Source organism: Arachis hypogaea, chromosome 2 (assembly GCF_003086295.3).
Source record: "Arachis hypogaea cultivar Tifrunner chromosome 2, arahy.Tifrunner.gnm2.J5K5, whole genome shotgun sequence".
In the NCBI taxonomy this organism is placed as follows: Eukaryota; Viridiplantae; Streptophyta; class Magnoliopsida; order Fabales; family Fabaceae; genus Arachis; species Arachis hypogaea.
The window spans coordinates 31,421,397-31,437,236 of record NC_092037.1 but is presented as its reverse complement, the minus strand read 5'-3'; the positions used below and the strand labels follow the sequence as shown (position 1 = coordinate 31,437,236).

Below are 15,840 nucleotides of genomic sequence, written 5' to 3'. Positions count from 1 at the left end.
CCAGTCGCATATACAGACTAGAAATTTCCGAAACAGTAAAGATCCACAATGTGTTTCACATCTTGGTTCTTAAGAAGTTTGACGGTGTGTTCTCTCCCTTCAATCAACACTTATCATCAACATCGACAACAACAACACTGCCTCAATAAGATTTTCCTTACAAGAATCACACCAAGCATTGATTATATATGTTATATATTGTAGCTTTCTCTCAATAACAACTCATTGAATTCACTACAATTACAAGTTGGCTCTTTGAAAGATTGTTTTTCGAGACTCTTCTCTGTTTTAAATAAGTAAGGATCCGTAATAGGGGATTGTGGGTTTTGGGATGGACTAAAGTGGGTTTGGGACTTCCAATGGAGGAGAGAACTCTTCCAATAGAGGAGAGAACTCTTCCAATGGGAGCTAGAGTTGCTCAATTAACTTCACGATCGGTTACGGGTTGTAAGGTTATCAGTTAATAGAGAAGATTCAGTTGTATGGAAATTTGATAAAAAGAGAGTTTTTTCTACTAATTCTTTTGTGCAGGTGCTACAAAAAGAGACTCTCTCTCAGCCGACATTACGAGCTACAACTTCACAAGCTCCATTTGGAGAGGCTTGGTTCTTCCAAGAGTTGAACTTTTTACTTGGTTTGTGCTAGCAGGTAGGGTAAACACCAAGGAGAGGTTGAGTAGACTTGGCATTGTTAATCATCATGACAATATCTGTGTATTGTGTAAAAAGACAGAATTTGTGCATCATTTATTTTTTACTTGTGAGTTCACGTGGCAGGTGTGGTGTGCATGATTGACGTTTACTGATAGAGTTTGGGCCATTTCGGGAACAATCAAGGAGTTCTTTGAGAGTTGGACTGGAGTAGCAGGTGAAAAGTCTGAGCAAAGGAAATGGCTCATAGGCTTCTGTGCGGTTATTTAGAACAGTTGGTTGGAGCGGAATAGCAGAATTTTCCAGAGGGTAGAGACAAGTGTTGAAGGAGTGAAGGTTCTCTCCTTCTTGAGTTACAAGGAATGATGTGGAGTTGATCCGTTTGGTTGTTGATGGCAATGTCGGAGATGACAACGGATTACAACTTTCATTTATATTTATGTTTTTTTCTTAGCCTGTGTTTTTTATGCTCCACTTTACTGTGTTGAGCTACCTATGTTCAAAAAAAAAGTTCCAGAAATCGAACCAAAATTGATAACTGATTGAGTTTGGTCATATGCAATATAAAACCTTAAGAGCTTTTACTCTAAATTAGTTCCCAATGAATTCCAGATCATATACTTTGGTTCTCAATAAATTTTTTTATTTTAGAAGTTTCTGACAATCACTTCTATAAGATAGTTGAGTCCCTCTATTATTTAATATAAAATAGTTAATATGTTTGTTGGACAAATAAGTTTTTAACATTTTATTAAAGGCAATTAGACCCAACAAATACCATTACAAGTCTATTGTCTTTTTTTAGAATGGTACAACTCGAAGGCGATTGAGAGATGAAAAGGATGTTCATTATTTTTTGAGAAAATTATGCTGCGAGGTTCAGAATCGCCATCTATCAATTTTTTCTTAAGAATAGAATGGTTGACTAGATGCTTACATGAAAACCTTCCATACTAAAATTTGAGTTCAGAGATCGATTATGAATAATTGAATAAAAGAGATATTAATATCTTATATCTTTTATTCTTTGAATATTTTTTTGTCAAGTTATATTATTTATAAATTTAATTTTTTAAAAATATAAAAATGATAGTTGATAATAAAGTGGGAGAAGTGAGTATATTGAAGACAATAGAAGGATAAAGTGAAGGAAGCGAGTATATTGACTTCTCAGTGCCATAAATCCTATGTTCAGTCTCCACTACAAACCATGGTGGAATTTTCACTATAATTCTCAGGTTACATACACCAATACTATTGAATTAATTCCTAACTCAACTAGTATCTACCCCTAAGCTTTCTTCCCATAGCTTAGCAACCCAAAGTGCTGTCCTAACTTGGAAGGGGAATCAAACAGATTCAGACTTCACCCAGTGCTATCCCAACTAGGCAAGGGGAACTAATTCTAGTTCATATACCCAAATTACATCAGAAGAAAAAGTGGCTATTTTGCATCACTCTTGCCTTTTCTCTCTTGGCTTTTGAACCTCACATATTTGCCTTTTCTCAAAACAGAAAATAATGCAAGACAGCCATAACACAAAGATCATAATTAAGCTTGAGTAGAAGAAAGAGATTTCAGCTCTGTTTTAGAGATGGTACTCTGAGTGTGTGTGCTCTCTTTCTTATCTTCAAAAGATAGAATGAAGCTTCTTATATATCTTCAACATTTCCTTCATCTTTGCCTCTTCCATTTCCTTGTACCAGCTGCTCGTTGGAGCTGTCCTAGCTGGCATGCAATCCTTTCTTCATCTTGTTCCACCACCTCTGCTGTCCAAGGAGCTCGACCACTACCTCTGCTGTCCTTGGTGTTTCTTCCTTCCTTGGCGTGCTCTTTGGTGGACGAAATTGTCATAAAAGAGGTCCAGGCACTGTTAGAGAAGCTCACAACTCCGTTCAACTTAACCAGCAAGTGTACTGGGTCATCCAAGTAATACCTTACATGAGTAAGGGTCGATCCCACAGAGATTGTTGGTATGAAGCAAGCTATGGTCACCTTGTAAATCTCAGTTAGGCAGATTAAATGGTTATGAGTTTCGAAAATTAATAATAAATAGAAAATAAAAAGGGATAAAAATACTTATGTAAATCAATAGTGGGAATTTCAGATAGGCTTATGGAGATGCTGTGCTCCTCTCGAATCTCTACTTTTTTATTACATTCATCCAATCCTTCCTACTCCTTTCCATGGCAAGCTGTATGTAGGGCATCACCATCATCAATGGCTACTTTTAATCTTCTCGGAAAAATGGTCCTATGCGCTGTCACTGCACGGCTAATCGTCTGGAGGCATCACCCTTGACAATGGCTACATCCCATCCTCTCGGTAAAAATGCTCCAAATGCTCTGTCACAGCACGGCTAATCATCTGTCGGTTCTCAATCAGGTTGGAGTAGAATCCATTGATTCTTTTGCGTTTGTCATCACGCCCAGCCTTCAGAAGTTTGAAGCTTGTCACAGTCATTCAATACAGGAATCCTACTCGGAATACCACAAACAAGGCTAGACTTTCCGGATTCCCAGGATCCTACTCGGAATACCACAGACAAGGTTAGACTTTACGGATCCTTATGAATGCCGCCATCTATCTAGCTTATACCACGAAGATTCAGTTGGGGAATCTAAGAGATATGCGTCCGGCCTAAGGTAGAACGGAAGTGGTTGTCAGTCACGCGCGTTCATAGATGAGAATGATGATGAGTGTCACGGATCATCACATTCATCAAAGTGTTGTGCAACGTATATCTTGGAATAAGAATAAAAGAGAATTGAATAGAAAGTAATAGTAATTGTATTGAAACTTGAGGTACAGCAGAGCTCCACACCCTTAATCTATGGTGTGCAGAAACTCCACCGTTGAAAATACATAAGTGAAAGGTTCAGGCATGGTCGAATGGCCAGCCCCCTGAATGATCAAAAGACCGAATGATCAAAGACTAAAAAGTCAAAAGATTAAACTGTCAAAAGATGTCCAATACAATAGTAACTTATCCTATTTATACTAGACTAGCTACTAGGGTTTACATGAGTAAGTAATTGATGCATAAATCCACTTCCGGGGCCCACTTGGTGTATGCTTGGGCTGAGCTTGATCTATCCATGAGCTGAGGCTTTTCTTGGAGTTGAACTCCAAGTTATAACGTGTTTTGGGCGTTTAACTCCGGATCATGACGTGTTTCTGGCGTTTAACTCCAGACAGCAGCATGTACTTGGCGTTCAACGCCAATTTACGTCGCCAATTTCCAAATAAAGTATGAACTATTATATATTGCTGGAAAGCTCTGGATGTCTACTTTCCAACGCCATTAAGAGCGCGCCAATTGGAGTTTTGTAGCTCCAGAAAATCTATTTTGAGTGCAGGGAGGTCAGATTCCAACAACATCAGCAGTCCTTTGTCAGCCTCCTATCAGAGTTTTGCTCAAGTCCCTCAATTTCAGCCAGAAATTACCTGAAATCATAGAAAAACACACAAACTCATAGTAAAGTCCATAAATGTGTATTTAACATAAAAACTAATGAAAACATCCCTGAAAGTAGCTTGAACTTACTAAAAACTACCTAAAAACAATGCCAAAAAGCGTATAAATTATCCGCTCATCACAACACCAAACTTAAATTGTTGCTTGTCCCCAAGCAACTGAAAATCAATTAGGATAAAAAGAAGAGAATATACTATAAATTTCAAATTATCAATGAATATTAATTCTAATTAGATGAGCGGGACTTGTAGCTTTTTGCTTCTGAACAGTTTTGGCATCTCACTTTTTCCTTTGAAGTTTAGAATGATTGGCTTCTCTAGGAACTTAGAATTTCAGATAGTGTTATTGACTTTCCTAGTTAAGCATGTTGATTCTTGAACACAGCTACTTTTATGAGTCTTGGCCGTGGCCCTAAGCATTTTGTTTTCCAGTATTACCACCGGATACATAAATGCCACAGACACATAACTGGGTGAACCTTTTCAGATTGTGACTCAGCTTTGCTAGAGTCCCCAGTTAGTGGTGTCCAGAGCTCTTAAGCACACTCCTTTGCTTTGGATCACGACTTTAACCACTCAGTCTCAAGCTTTTCACTTGGACCTTCATGACACAAGCACATGGTTAGGGACAGCTTGATTTAGCCGCTTAGGCCTGTATTTTATTTCCTTGGGCCCTCCTATCCATTGATGCTCAAAGCCTTGGATCCTTTTTACCCTTGCCTTTTGGTTTTAAGGGCTATTGGCTTTTTCTGCTTGCTTTTTCTTTTTCTTTCTATTTTTTTCGCAAGCTTCTTCTTTTTCACTGCTTTTTCTTGCTTCAAGAATCAATTTTCATGATTTTTCAGATCATCAATAACATTTCTCTTTGTTCATCATTCTTTCAAGAGCCAACAGTTTTAACATTCATAAACAACAATATCAAAAGACATATGCACTGTTCAATCATTCATTCAGAAAAGAAAAAGTATTGTCACCACATCAATATAATTAAATTAAATTCAAGGATAAATTCGAATTTCATGTACTTCTTGTTCTTTTGTATTAAAGCATATTTCATTTAAGAGAGGTAAAGGATTAATGGATTTTATTCATAGCTTTAAGACATGGTTACTACATACTAATGATCATGAAGTAGAGAAACAAAACATAGATAAACACAACATAAAAACCGAAAAGCAGAAAGAAATAAGAACAAGGAATGAATCCACCTTAGTGGCGTCTTCTTCTTGAAGGACCAACAATGTCCTTAAGCTCTTCTATGTCCCTTCCTTGCCTTTGTTGCTCCTCCCTCATTGCTCTTTGATCTTCTCTTATTTCATGGAGAATGATGGAGTGCTCATGATGTTCCACCCTTAATTGTTCCACATTGTGGCTCAAATCTTCTAAGGAGGTGTTGAGTTGTTTCCAATAGTTGTTGGGAGGAAAGTGCATCCCTTGAGGCATCTCAGGGATTTCTTAATGATGAGCTTCCTCATGCATCTCTTGAGAACCGTGAAGGGTCTCTCTTGCTTGCTCCATCCTCTTCTTGGTGATGGGCTTATCCTCTTCAATGGAGATGTCTCCTTCTATGATAACTCCAGCTGAGTAACATAGATGGCAAATAAGGTGAGGAAAAGCTAGCCTTGCCATGGTGGAGGGCTTGTCGGCTATTTTGTAGATTTCATTGGAGATGACCTCATGAACTTCTACTTCCTCTCCAATCATGATGCTATGAATCATAATGGCCCGATCCACAGTAACTTCAGATCGGTTGCTAGTGGGAATGATGGAGCGTTGAATGAACTCCAACCATCCTCTAGCCACAGGCTTGAGGTCCAGTCTTCTTAGTTGAACTGGCTTGCCTTTGGAGTCTCTCTTCCATTGAGCTCCTTCCACACATATGTCCGTAAGGACTTGGTCCAACCTTTGATTAAAGTTGACCCTTCTAGTGTAGGGGCGTTCATCTTCTTGCATCATGGACAAGTGGAATGCCGACCTCACATTTTCCGGACTAAAATCTAAGTATTTCCCCCGAACCATTGTGAGATAATTCTTTGGACTCGGGTTCATACTTTGATCATGGTTCCTAGTGATCCATGCATTGGCATAGAACTCTTGAACCATTAAGATTCTGACTTGTTGCATGGGGTTGGTTAGGACTTCCCAACCTCTTCTTCGGATTTCATGTCGGATCTCCGGGTACTCATTTTTCTTGAGCTTGAAAGGGACCTCAGGGATCACCTTCTTCTTTGCCACAACATCATAGAAGTGGTCTTGATGGCTCTTGGAGATGAATCTTTCCATCTCCCATGACTCGGAGGTGGAAGCTTTTGTCTTCCCTTTTTCTTTTCTAGAGGATTCTCCGGCCTTAGGTGCCATTGATGGTAATGGAAAAATAAAAAGCTTATGCTTTTACCACACCAAACTTAAAATATTGCTCGCCCTCGAGCAAAAGAAGAAAGAAGAGAAGAAGAAGAAGAAGAAATTGGAGGAGAGTGAGGGGAGATGGATTCGGCCAAGGTATAGTAGAGGGGGTAATGTTGTGTGAAAATGAAGTAGAATGGAAGGCTATATATAGAGAGAGGGGAGAGGGTAGGTTCGGCCATTTAGGGTGGGATTGGGTGGGAAAATGTTTTTGAATTTTGAAGGTAGGTGGGGTTTATGGGGAAGAGTGGGTGGATGTGAGTGGTGAATAGGTGATTGGGAAGAGAGATTGAGGTGATTGGTGAAGGGTTTTTGGGAAGTGTGACATGGGGAAGAGTAAAATAGGATTAGGAGGTAAGGTGGGAATATAGTATGTGGGGATCCTGTGGGGTCCACAGATCCTGAGGTGTCAAGAAATTCCATCCCTGCACCAAATAGGCATGTAAAATGCCTTTGCACACCATTCTGGCGTTTTAAACGCCGAGTGGTGCACATTCTGGGCGTTCAACGCCCACATGTAACATGTTTCTGGCGTTAAATGCCAGTTTCATGCTTGTTACTGGCGTTCAGCGCCAGCTTTTCCTCTAGGCACATTCCTGGCGTTCAGCGCCAGAATGTTGTTTGTTTCTGGCGTTCAGCGCCAATTTCATGCTCTGTTCTGGCGTTGAACGCCAGCCAGATGCTCCTTACTGGTGTTGAACGCCAGTCTGTGTTTCCTCCAGGGTGTAATTTTTTTTTCTTCTGCTGTTTTTGATCCTGTTTTTAATTTTTATATTTTTTTCGTGACTCCTCATGATCATGTACCTAATAAAATACAAAATAACAATAAAATAAAAATTAGATAAATAAAATTGGGTTTCCTCCCAACAAGCGCTTCTTTAATGTCAATAGCTTGACAGTGGCTCTCATGGAGCCACAAAGGTGATCAGGTCAATGTTGTATAGTCCCAACACCAAACTTAGAGTTTAGATATGGGGTCTTAACACCAAACTTAGAGCTTGGTTGTGGCCTCTCAACACCAAACTTAGAGTTTGACTGTGGGGCTCTTCTTGACTTTGAACTGAGAGAAGCTCTTCATGCTTACTCTCCTTTATCACAGAGGGATGGCCATGTGCCTTAAACACAAGGTAGTCTCCATTCAATTGAAGAACTATTTCACCTCTGTTGACATCTATCATAGCTCCTGCTGTGGCTAGGAAAGGTCTTCCAAGGATGATGCATTCATCCTCTTCCTTCCTAGTGTCTAAGATTATGAAATCAGTAGGGATGTAAAGACCTTCAACCTTTACTAACACGTCCTCTACTATTCCATAAGCTTGTCTCAATGACTTGTCTGCCAATTGTAATGAGAACAAGGCAGGTTGTACCTCAATGATCCCCAGCTTCTCCATTACAGAGAGTGGCATAAGATTTATCCCTGACCCTAGATCACATAGAGTCTTTTCAAAGGTCATGGTGCCTATGGTACAAGGTATTAAGAACTTGCCAGGATCTTGTCTCTTTTGAGGTAAAATTTGCTGAATCCAGGTATCTAGTTAATTAATGAGCAAGGGAGGTTCACTTTCCCAAGTCTCATTACCAAACAACTTGGCATTCAGCTTCATGATAGCTCCTAAGTATTGAGCAGCTTGCTCTCCAGTCACATCTTCATCCTCTTCAGAGGAAGAATAGTCTTCAGAGCTCATGAATGGCAGAAGGAGATTTAATGGAATCTCTATGGTCTCTATATGAGCCTCAGATTCTTTTGGATCCTTAATAGGAAACTCCTTCTTGCTTGAGAGACATCCCAGGAGGTCTTCCTCACTAGGATTTTCGTCCTCCTCCTCCCTTGTGCATTCGGCCACATTGATCACATCAATGGCCTTGCACTCTCCTTTTGGATTCTCTTCTGTATTGCTTGGGAGAATACTGGGAGGAGTTTCAATGACTTTCTTACTCAGCTGGCCCACTTGTGCCTCCAGATTTCTAATGGAGGACCTTGTTTCACTCATGAAACTGAAAGTGGCCTTTGACAGATCAGAGACTAGATTGGCTAAATTAGAAGTGTTTTGTTCAGAATTCTCTGTCTGTTGCTGAGAAGATGATGGAAAAGGCTTGCTATTGCTCAGCCTATTACATCCACCATTGTTAAAGCCTTGTTGAGGCTTTTGTTGATCCTTCCATGAGAAATTTGGATGATTTCTCCATGATGAGTTATAGGTGTTTCCAGAAGGTTCACCCATGTAATTAACCTCTGCCATGGCAAGGTTCTCAGGATCATTAGCTTCTTCAGAAGCTGCCTCTTTAGTACTGTTGGATGCATGTTGCCATCCATTCAGATTTTGAGAGATCATGTTGACCTGTTGAGTCAACACTTTGTTCTGAGCCAATATGGCATTCAGAGCATCAATTTCAAGAACTTCCTTCCTCTGAGGCGTCCCATTATTCACGGAATTCCTCTCAGAAGTGTACACGAATTGGTTATTTGCAACCATGTCAATGAGTTCTTGAGCCTCTTCAGGCGTTTTCTTTAGGTGAATAGATCCACCTGCAAATGGTCCAATGATATTTTCGAAAATTCAGATAGACCATAATAGAATATATCTAATATGGTCCATTCTGAAAACATGTCAGATGGACACCTTTTGGTCAGCTACTTGTATCTTTCCCAAGCTTCATAGAGGGATTCACCATCTTTTTGCTTAAAGGTCTGAACATCCACTCTCAGCTTGTTCGGCTTTTGAGGAGAAAAGAATTTATCCAAGAAGGCAGTGACCAGCTTATCCCAGGAGTCCAGGCTATCCTTGGGTTGTGAATCCAACCATATTCTAGCTCTGTCTCTTATAGCAAAAGGGAAACGCATGAGTCTGTAGACTTCAGGATCAACTCCATTCGTCTTTACAGTCTCACAAATATGCAAGAACTCAGTTAAAAACTGGTAAGGATCTTCAGATGAAAGTCCATAAAACTTGCAGTTTTGTTGCATTAAGGCAACTAGCTGAGGTTTCAGCTCAAAGTTATTGGCTCCAATGGCAGGAATGGAGATGCTTCTTCCATCAAATTTGGATGTTGGCTTTGTGAAGTCACCAAGCATTCTCCTTGCATTATTATTATTTTTGGCTGCCATATCCTTCCCTTGTTCTAATGTTTCTGAAAGGTTACCTTTAGAGTGTTGTAACTTAGCTTCTCTTAATTTTTTCTTCAGAGTCCTTTCAGGTTCTGGATCAATTTCAACAAGAGTGCCTTTATCCTTGTTCCTGCTCATATGAAAGAGAAGAAAACAAGGAAAGAAGAGGAACCCTCTATGTCACAGTATAGAGATTCCTTTATGTTAGTAGAAAAAGAAAGGGGAGAAGAATGAAGAAGAGTGGGTTCAGATATTTAGGTGAAGAGAGGTGAAGAGAAGTGTTAGTAATTAAATAATTAAATAATATAAGAGAGAAGAGATAGAAAATTCGAAAATAATTTTTTTAAAAAAAAGGTTAGTAATTTTCGAAAATTAGAAATAAGACAAGATTAAAATTAAAATTTAAAACAAAAAGAATTTTTGAAAAAGAGATGAGATATTTTCGAAAATTAGAGAGGAAAAAGTAGTTAGGTGGTTTTGAAAAAGATAAGAAACAAACAAAAAGTCAAAGAGTTAGTTGAAAAAGATATTAAAATCAAATTTGAAAAGATAAGAAGATAAGAAGTTAGATAAGATATTTTGAAATCAAATTTTGAAAAAGATAAAATTTTTGAAAAAGATAAGATAAAAGATAAAAAGATTTAATTTTTAAATTTAAAATTACTTACTTCACTAACAAGAAACTTCAAGATAAGATTCTAAAACTTAAAGATTGAACCTTTCTTAACAAGAAAGTAACAAACTTCAAATTTTTGAATCAATCACATTAATTGTTGGTGTAATTTTGAAAATATGATATAAAGATAAGAAAAAGATTTTGAAAATAATTTAAAAAAAAGATTTTTGAAAATTTTTGAAAAACACAGATAAAATTGAAAAGATATGATTTTTGAAAAAGATTTTGAAAAGATAAGATTTTTAAATTTTGAAAATTTGACTTGACTTGTAAGAAATAACTAATTTTAAAAATTTTTGACTAAGTTAACTCAAATTTTCGAAAATTATGAGAAAAATAAGGAAAAGATATTTTTTTGATTTTTTGAATTTTTAATTATGAGAGAAGAAAACACAATTATGACCCAAAACATAAAAATTTTGGATCAAAACACTTAATGCATGCAAGAACACTATGAATGTCAAGATGAACACCAAGAACACTTTGAAGATCATGATGAACATTAAGAACATATTTTTGAAAAAAATTTTTATGCAAAGAAAACATGGAAGACACCAAACTTAGAAATCTTTGATGCATGGACTCTAACAAACAAAAAATGCATATGAAAAACAAGAAAATACACCAAACAAGAAAACATCAAGATCAAACAAGAGGACTTACCAAGAACAACTTGAAGATCATGAAGAACACTATGAATGCATGAATTTTTCGAAAAAAATGCAAGAAAAATTTTTAAAGCATGCAATTGACACCAAACTTAAAAATTGACTCAAGACTCAAACAAGAAACACAAAATATTTTTTATTTTTATGATTTTATTAATTTTTTTGAATTTTTATTATTTTTTTTCGAAAATAAAGTTTGGAGAAACGAAAAAAAAGAAAAGAAAAATTTTGAAAAAGATTTTTGAAAAGAAAATTACCTAATCTGAGCAACAAGATGAACCGTCAGTTGTCCATACTCGAACAATCCCCGACAACGGCGCCAAAAACTTGGTGGACGAAATTGTGATAAAAGAGTTCCAGGCACTATTAGAGAAGCTCACAACTCCGTTCAACTTAACCAGCAAGTGTACTGGGTCATCCAAGTAATACCTTACGTGAGTAAGGGTCGATCCCTGATGAGCGGATAATTTATACGCTTTTTGGCATTGTTTTTATATAGTTTTTAGTAAGTTTAAGCTACTTTTAGGGATGTTTTCACTAGTTTTTATGTTAAATTCACATTTCTGGACTTTACTATGAGTTTGTGTGTTTTTCTGTGATTTCAGGTAAATTCTGACTGAAATTGAGGGATTTGAGCAAAACTCTGAAGAAGGCTGACAAAAGGACTGCTGATGCTGTTGGAATCTGACCTCCCTGCACTCGAAATGGATTTTCTGGAGCTACAGAACTCCAATGGCGCGCTCTCAACGGCGTTGGAAAGTAGACATCCAGGGCTTTCCAGCAATATATAATAGTCCATACTTTATTCGAAGAATGACGACGTAACTTGGCGTTAAACGCCAAGTACACGCTGCTGTCTGGAGTTAAACGCCAGAAAAACGTCATTATCCGGAGTTGAACGCCCAAAACACGTCATAACCTGAAGTTTGACGCCAAGAAATGCCTTAGCTCGTGGAATAATCAAGCTCAGCCCAAGCATACACCAAGTGGGCCCCATAAGTGGATTTATGCATCAATTACTTACTCATGTAAACCCTAGTAGCTAGTCTAGTATATATAGGACATTTATCTAATGTATTAGATATCTTTTGACCACTTTGAAGTCTTTAATCATTCGGTCACTTGATCATGGAGAGGGCTGACCATTCGGCCATGCCTGAACCCTTTGCTTATGTATTTTCAACGGTGGAGTTTCTGCACACCATAGATTAAGGGTGTGGAGCTCTGCTGTACCTCAAGTATTAATGCAATTCTATTTTCTCTTATTCGGTTTCTATCTTATTCTTATTCCAAGATATTCATTCGTACCCAAGAACATGATGAATGTAATGAGTTCAATTACCCTCATTATTATTCTCACTTATGAATGTACGTGATTGACAACCACTTCCGTTCTACATGCAACAGAGCTTGAATGTATATCTCTTAGATTCCCCAACAGAATCTTCGTGGTATAAGCTAGATAGATGGCGGCATTTATGAGGATCCGAAAAGTCTCACCTTGTCTGTGGTATTCCGAGTACGATCCTGGGAATCCGGAAAGTCTAACCTTGTCTGTGGTATTCCGAGTAGGATTCCGGTAATGAATGATTGTGACGTGCTTCAAACCTGTAACCTGCTGGGCGTTAGTGACAGACGCAAAAGAGGGATTCTATTCCAGTAGGGGAGGGAACCAACCGGTGATTAGCCGTACTGTGACAGAGTGCGTGAGCATTAGTTTTCACTGCGAGGATGGGATGTAGCCATCAGCCATGGGTGATGCCTCCAGACTGGTTAGCTATGCGAGTGACAGCCGCATAGGATATTTCCCCGAGAGGAAGAAAGTAGCCACAGTTGATGGTGAACCCCTATACAAAGCTTGCCATGGAAAGGAGTAAGAAGGATTGAATAGAAGCAGTAGGAGAGCAGGCGTCCTTGGGCTCTACAGCATCTCCATCCGCCTATCTGAAATTCCTACCAATGAATCTGCATAAGTGTTCTATCCCTTTTATTATTCCTTTTTATTTCTTTATTCCAATAATCACAATTACCCTTTAATCTCCCTAACTGAGATTTACAAGGTGACCATAGCTTGCTTCATACCAACAATCTCTGTGGATTCGACCCTTACTCACGTAAGGTTTATTACTTGGACGACCCAGTACACTTGCTGGTTAGTTGAACGGAGTTGTGAGAATAAACAGTGCCCTAAGAGTAAATATATGCTAAAGCTCAAAAGATAGAAATCACAATTTCGTCCACCAAGTTTTTGGCGCCGTTGCCGGGGATTGTTCGAGTATGGACAACTGACGGTTCATCTTGTTGCTCAGATTAGGTAATTTTCTTTTCAAAAATCTTTTTCAAAAATTTTTCTTTCCTTTTTCGTTTTCCAAAAATGTTTTTCGAAAAAAATCAATAAAAATACAAAAAAAATTAGAAAATCATAAAAATTAAAAATATTTTGTGTTTCTTGTTTGAGTCTTGTGTTAATTTTTAAGTTTGGTGTCAATTGCATGCTTTTAAAATTTTTCTTGCATTTTTCGAAAATCCCATGCATTCATAGTGTTCTTCATGATCTTCAAGTTGTTCTTGACAAGTCTTCTTGTTTGATCTTGATGATTTCTTGTTTTGTGTCTTTTGTTGTTTTTCATGTGCATTTTTGCATTCATATTTTTCATGCATTAAAGATTTCTAAGTTTGGTGTCTTGCATGTTTTCTTTGCATCAAAAATCTTTCAAAATTATGTTCTTGATGTTCATCATGATCTTCAAAGTGTTCTTGGTGTTCATCTTGACATTCATAGCATTCTTGCATGCATTCATTGTTTTGATCTAAAAATTTCATGCATTGAGTATTTTTGTTGTTTTTCTCTTTCATAATTAAAAATTCAAAAAATCAAAAAAATATCTTTTCCTTATTTTCCTCCAAATTTTCAAAATTTTGGGTTGACTTGGTCAAAAATTTTTAAAATTAGTTGTTTCTTACAAGTCAAGTCAAAATTTCAATTTTAAAAATCTTATCTTTTCAAAATCTTTTTCAAAAATCATATCTTTTTCATTTTTTTTATAATTTTCGAAAATTTCAAAATTATTTTTCAAAATATTTTCAAAAATCTTTTTCTTATCTTTATATCAAATTTTCGAAAATTAACTAACAAGTAATGTGATTGGTTCAAAAATTTGAAGTTTGTTACTTTCTTGTTAAGAAAGGTTCAATCTTTAAGTTCTAGAATCTTATCTTGTAGTTTCTTGTTAGTTAAGTAATTTTAAATTTAAATCTTTTTCAAAATATCTTTTTCAAATATATCTTTTTATCTTTTATCTTATCTTTTTCAAAAATTTTATCTTTTTCAAAATTTGATTTCAAAATATCTTATCTAACTTCTTATCTTCTTATCTTTTTCAAAATTTGATTTCAAATCTTTTTCAATCAACTAACTAACTTTTTGTTTGTTTCTTATCTTTTTCAAAACCACCTAACTACTTTTCCCTCTCTAATTTTCGAAAATTCTCCCTCTCTTTTTCAAAAATTCTTTTTGTTTTAAATTTTAATTTTAATTATATTTTGTCTTTGATTTTCGAAAACTACTAACCCTTTTTTTTTTCAAAATTAATTTCGAAAATTTCTCTTCTCTTTTCTTTTCTTCTTTTTATTTATTTAATTACTAACACTTCTCTTCACCTCTCTTCATCCAAATCCGAATCCATCCTTCTTCTTTCTTCTACCCCTTTCTTCTTCTACTAACAATAAAGGAATCTCTATACTGTGACATAGAGGATTCCTTTTTCTTTTCTTGTTTTCTTCTCTTTCATATGAGCAGGAACAGGGAAAAGGGCACTCTTGTTGAAGTTGATCCAGAACCTGAAAGGACTCTGAAGAGAAAATTAAGAGAAGCTAAATTACAACAATCCAGAAACAACCTTTCAGAAATTTTCGAACAAGAGAAGGAGATGGCAGCCGAAAATAATAATAATAATAATGCAAGGAGAATGCTTGGTGACTTCACAAAGCCAACATCCAAGTTTGATGGAAGAAGCATCTCTATTCCTGCCATTGGAGCCAATAACTTTGAGCTTAAGCCTCAACTAGTTGCTTTAATGCAACAAAACTGCAAGTTTTATGGGCTTCCATCTGAAGATCCTTATCGGTTCTTAACTGAGTTCTTGCAGATCTGTGAGACTGTAAAGACGAATGGAGTTGATCCTGAAGTCTACAGACTCATGCTTTTCCCTTTTGCTGTAAGAGACAGAGCTAGAATATGGTTGGATTCACAACCTAAGGATAGCCTGGACTCCTGGGATAAGCTGGTCACTGCTTTCTTAGATAAGTTCTTCCCTCCTCAAAAGCTGAGCAAGCTGAGAGTGGATGTTCAAACCTTCAAACAAAAAGATGGTGAATCCCTCTATGAAGCTTGGGAAAGATATAAGCAGTTGACCAAAAGATGTCCATCTGACATGTTTTCAGAATGGACCATGTTAGATATATTCTATTATGGTCTCTCTGAATTTTCGAAAATGTCATTGGACCATTCTGCAGGTGGATCTATTCACCTGAAGAAAACGCCTGAAGAGGCTCAAGAACTCATTGACATGGTTGCAAACAACCAGTTCATGTATACCTCTGAGAGGAATTCCGTGAATAATGGGATACCTCAGAAGAAAGGAGTTCTTGAAATTGATGCTCTGAATGCCATACTGGCTCAGAACAAAGTGTTGACTCAACAGGTCAACATAATCTCTCAAAATCTGAATGGATTGCAACATGCATCCAACAGTAATAGAGAGGCAGCTTCTGAAGAAGCTTATGATCCTGAAAACCCTGCCATGGCAAAGGTTAATTACATGGGTGAACCATATGGAAACACCTATAACCCATCATGG

At 37.1% G+C, this 15,840-nt stretch overlaps 1 non-coding gene across 1 annotated transcript; it reads right to left on the bottom strand.

The window, feature by feature from the left end:
* Nucleotides 1-15,312: 15,312 nt before the first annotated feature.
* LOC112763478 (small nucleolar RNA R71) lies at nt 15,313-15,416 on the bottom strand. The gene has a single exon (XR_003182884.1). It is a non-coding gene; the product is annotated as a small nucleolar RNA R71 (small nucleolar RNA).
* Between the last annotated feature and the right edge of the window lie 424 nt (nt 15,417-15,840).